General features: G+C 53.3%; 1 non-coding gene across 1 annotated transcript in view; it reads left to right on the top strand.

Annotated features, from left to right (window-relative positions):
- Positions 1–3,294: 3,294 nt before the first annotated feature.
- Positions 3,295–5,000, top strand: part of LOC126439672 (small subunit ribosomal RNA) — a 1,909-nt gene continuing 203 nt past the window's right edge. Inside the window, exon 1 of the ribosomal RNA XR_007581307.1 lies at positions 3,295–5,000. This exon is cut by the window's right edge and continues 203 nt beyond it. This is a non-coding gene — a ribosomal RNA (small subunit ribosomal RNA).

Raw genomic sequence — 5,000 nt, 5'->3', positions numbered from 1 at the left:
ATGGCAGGAATGAAAGACACAGATCTGCCACAACCTTGGAATCGGAGCGCCGCCTGTCATGAGCCACAAGTGCATCCTGACGTGACAAATCGGATGATCCCGCAGGCATGCACTTACGATAATCACTATCAACGAACCTGCCGCCGCCCCCCCCCCCAAATACACCTTTCCCTACAACAATGTGTACCTTAACCTAAGCTATATCGTACCTTAACCTAACCGACATTGCGCCTTAACCTAACCTACGTTGTACCTTAACCTAACCTACGTTGTGCCTTAACCTAACCTACGTTGTGCCTTAACCTAACCTACGTTGTGCCTTAACCTAACCTACGTTGTGCCTTAACCTAACCTACGTTGTGCCTTAACCTAACCTACGTTGTGCCTTAACCTAACCTACGTTGTGCCTTAACCTAACCTACGTTGTGCCTTAACCTAACCTACGTTGTGCCTTAACCTAACCTACGTTGTGCCTTAACCTAACCTACGTTGTGCCTTAACCTAACCTACGTTGTGCCTTAACCTAACCTACGTTGTGCCTTAACCTAACCTACGTTGTGCCTTAACCTAACCTACGTTGTGCCTTAACCTAACCTACGTTGTGCCTTAACCTAACCTACGTTGTGCCTTAACCTAACCTACGTTGTGCCTTAACCTAACCTACGTTGTGCCTTAACCTAACCTACGTTGTGCCTTAACCTAACCTACGTTGTGCCTTAACCTAACCTACGTTGTGCCTTAACCTAACCTACGTTGTGCCTTAACCTAACCTACGTTGTGCCTTAACCTAACCTACGTTGTGCCTTAACCTAACCTACGTTGTGCCTTAACCTAACCTACGTTGTGCCTTAACCTAACCTACGTTGTGCCTTAACCTAACCTACGTTGTGCCTTAACCTAACCTACGTTGTGCCTTAACCTAACCTACGTTGTGCCTTAACCTAACCTACGTTGTGCCTTAACCTAACCTACGTTGTGCCTTAACCTAACTTACGTTGTGCCTTAACCTAACCCATGTTGTGCCTTAACCTAACCCATGTTGTGCCTTAACCTAACCCATGTTGTGCCTTAACCTAACCCATGTTGTGCCTTAACGTAACCCATGTTGTGCCTTAACGTAACCCATGTTGTGCCTTAACGTAACCCATGTTGTGCCTTAACGTAACCCATGTTGTGCCTTAACGTAACCCATGTTGTGCCTTAACGTAACCCATGTTGTGCCTTAACGTAACCCATGTTGTGCCTTAACGTAACCCATGTTGTGCCTTAACGTAACCCATGTTGTGCCTTAACGTAACCCATGTTGTGCCTTAACGTAACCCAATTTGTGCCTTAACGTAACCCAATTTGTGCCTTAACGTAACCCAATTTGTGCCTTAACGTAACCTAATTTGTGCCTTAACGTAACCTAATTTGTGCCTTAACGTAACCCATATTGCGCCTCAACCTAACCTATATTGCGCCTTAACCTGACGCACGTTGTCGCTGAACCTGCTCTGTAATTGTTATGCAACTCGTTAAATTAGTGTAGTGTTGCCTAACCGCAACCCTCGCAATATAGTTCGCTATTCGCACTGCCCGGTCCCCTGTGTATCGCGTCATGTTAAACACCTTGCAAGTGTTGCTGACTTTCCACATGCTCCTGCTATACACTGTAATGTGGATAGCAGCAGGACGTACATGCCCCCCCCCTTCCCCCCTGCCTTCGCAAGCTGGTCGTTGAGAAGTTTGCATGTTCAATGCCCTTCGCATGCCGACGTACTCAGCCTACGTTGTGGTACGGCCTGTCACCTGTCCGCGGATGTACGCAAAACCCACAAACTGTGCTGCACATTGGTCCGTATGTACTGAATGATACATCGTGGCACATGTGTGACCGTACGACGACTGCGCCTAGCAACGGCGGACCATACAGTCCAAATATTGTGGACGCAGCTACGTGTCGTCTCCCTTTAGGAGCTGGATTGCAGTGTGGTACGCCATTCAGACGTGTGGGAGGAACGGACGCCCTGGATGGCGATCAGCATGAGCAGTCTGTTGATGTAGTGGAGCGTGTATTCGGACGTAGTCGTCTCTTCTCACACACTGTGATAGCATGTTGCACCGCGTTCCACATCTGCGACATGCTGCAGAGGCCGGCTGACAGTCGTTCGCGCAATGGACACCGCATACGTACGGGGGCTACCTTCCACGTGTTCTCTAGGCGTGCACATGTTGTTGCGTCTATGTGGGCAGACGTAGTGTGTTGTGACACCTGACACAGGCATGCAATACTCGTTGCAAATGGCGATGGACGTCTACGTTTGCTGGTGACGTTACGCAAATGAACAACTGGTAACCCGTTGTGGTGCGGTTGTTCTCGCTAGAGGTGAATCAGTGTTGGCGACGATCGGTCGAGCTATTAACCGGTTGTTTCATGGATACCCACCATGCCCACGAACGTGAAAGGGGACCCACCATGCCCACGAACGTGAAAGGGGATCTGGGTGTGAGGCGATACGCGGCGGTGGCTGGGTGGGACCGTCCCCGGCCGGTGAGGGGGGGCCGCCCGGCGTGCTGGCAGCGCGGTGCGTGGGCGCACGCGCTACAGCCGGCTGGTGGGGGCGGCCAGTGGCAGGCGCGCCGGCCGACGGACGCGGCAGGCGGCGCAGCTGCGCGCCGGCGCCCCCTGCTCGCGGCGCCTTGCGGCCAAAGTAGGTCCTCGCGGGCCCGGTGCGAAGCGCGGTGGCCATCTGCAGTGTGCTGGTCCGATTGAGGACTGTGTGCGCTGAGGATGCGCCGCCGCCCGGCGCTCGGCGCCGCGACGCCGTCTGCTGCTCGGTCGCCCCAGCGGTTCTCGCAGGTGGTTTGTATCGCAGCTGTGCGGACGTGTTGGCGCGTGCGCTGTGCTGGGAGAGTTCGCTTCGGCACCCAAGTGGGGCTTTTGTCCTTCTGTGGCGCTGGCGTTGGAGCTGCCGGTCACCGTAGGTGGCGCGTGTTGTCTCCCGCCGGCAATGCCACGACAGCACGCTCCCGGGCCTCTGTCGGCAGCGGCAAGCTCAGTTGGGAGCACGGGTGGTCGCACCTAAAGCGTCTACTCGCCTAACTCCGGGCGATTGCGCCTCTCTCGAACCCGACCAAGTACTTAGGACGGCGCTGCGCGCCGCCGGGACCTGAGAGGGTTTCGAGGTGTGTTGTGCAGGGGAGCTCAGCCTCCTCCTGTTTGCAGAATAATTGAGCGGACGCTTGCGTGTTCGCGCGGGCCCCCGGGACACACTCCCGGGCGGCCGGCTGCTCAGCTCTAGTTGACGCAGCTCCCTGGTTGATCCTGCCAGTAGTCATATGCTTGTCTCAAAGATTAAGCCATGCATGTCTCAGTACAAGCCGCATTAAGGTGAAACCGCGAATGGCTCATTAAATCAGTTATGGTTCCTTAGATCGTACCCACGTTACTTGGATAACTGTGGTAATTCTAGAGCTAATACATGCAAACAGAGTCCCGACCAGAGATGGAAGGGACGCTTTTATTAGATCAAAACCAATCGGTCGGCTCGTCCGGTCCGTTTGCCTTGGTGACTCTGAATAACTTTGGGCTGATCGCACGGTCCTCGTACCGGCGACGCATCTTTCAAATGTCTGCCTTATCAACTGTCGATGGTAGGTTCTGCGCCTACCATGGTTGTAACGGGTAACGGGGAATCAGGGTTCGATTCCGGAGAGGGAGCCTGAGAAACGGCTACCACATCCAAGGAAGGCAGCAGGCGCGCAAATTACCCACTCCCGGCACGGGGAGGTAGTGACGAAAAATAACGATACGGGACTCATCCGAGGCCCCGTAATCGGAATGAGTACACTTTAAATCCTTTAACGAGTATCTATTGGAGGGCAAGTCTGGTGCCAGCAGCCGCGGTAATTCCAGCTCCAATAGCGTATATTAAAGTTGTTGTGGTTAAAAAGCTCGTAGTTGGATTTGTGTCCCACGCTGTTGGTTCACCGCCCGTCGGTGTTTAACTGGCATGTATCGTGGGACGTCCTGCCGGTGGGGCGAGCCGAAGGCGTGCGACCGCCTCGTGCGTGCTCGTGCGTCCCGAGGCGGACCCCGTTGAAATCCTACCAGGGTGCTCTTTATTGAGTGTCTCGGTGGGCCGGCACGTTTACTTTGAACAAATTAGAGTGCTTAAAGCAGGCAAGCCCGCCTGAATACTGTGTGCATGGAATAATGGAATAGGACCTCGGTTCTATTTTGTTGGTTTTCGGAACCCGAGGTAATGATTAATAGGGACAGGCGGGGGCATTCGTATTGCGACGTTAGAGGTGAAATTCTTGGATCGTCGCAAGACGAACAGAAGCGAAAGCATTTGCCAAGTATGTTTTCATTAATCAAGAACGAAAGTTAGAGGTTCGAAGGCGATCAGATACCGCCCTAGTTCTAACCATAAACGATGCCAGCCAGCGATCCGCCGCAGTTCCTCCGATGACTCGGCGGGCAGCCTCCGGGAAACCAAAGCTTTTGGGTTCCGGGGGAAGTATGGTTGCAAAGCTGAAACTTAAAGGAATTGACGGAAGGGCACCACCAGGAGTGGAGCCTGCGGCTTAATTTGACTCAACACGGGAAACCTCACCAGGCCCGGACACCGGAAGGATTGACAGATTGATAGCTCTTTCTTGATTCGGTGGGTGGTGGTGCATGGCCGTTCTTAGTTGGTGGAGCGATTTGTCTGGTTAATTCCGATAACGAACGAGACTCTAGCCTGCTAACTAGTCGCGTGACATCCTTCGTGCTGTCAGCGATTACTTTTCTTCTTAGAGGGACAGGCGGCTTCTAGCCGCACGAGATTGAGCAATAACAGGTCTGTGATGCCCTTAGATGTTCTGGGCCGCACGCGCGCTACACTGAAGGAATCAGCGTGTCTTCCTAGGCCGAAAGGTCGGGGTAACCCGCTGAACCTCCTTCGTGCTAGGGATTGGGGCTTGCAATTGTTCCCCATGAACGAGGAATTCCCAGTAAGCGCGAGTCATAA

The sequence above is a fragment of the Schistocerca serialis genome, unplaced genomic scaffold (assembly GCF_023864345.2).
Source record: "Schistocerca serialis cubense isolate TAMUIC-IGC-003099 unplaced genomic scaffold, iqSchSeri2.2 HiC_scaffold_133, whole genome shotgun sequence".
In the NCBI taxonomy this organism is placed as follows: domain Eukaryota; kingdom Metazoa; phylum Arthropoda; class Insecta; order Orthoptera; family Acrididae; genus Schistocerca; species Schistocerca serialis.
This window is presented reverse-complemented; position numbering and strand designations above follow the sequence as displayed.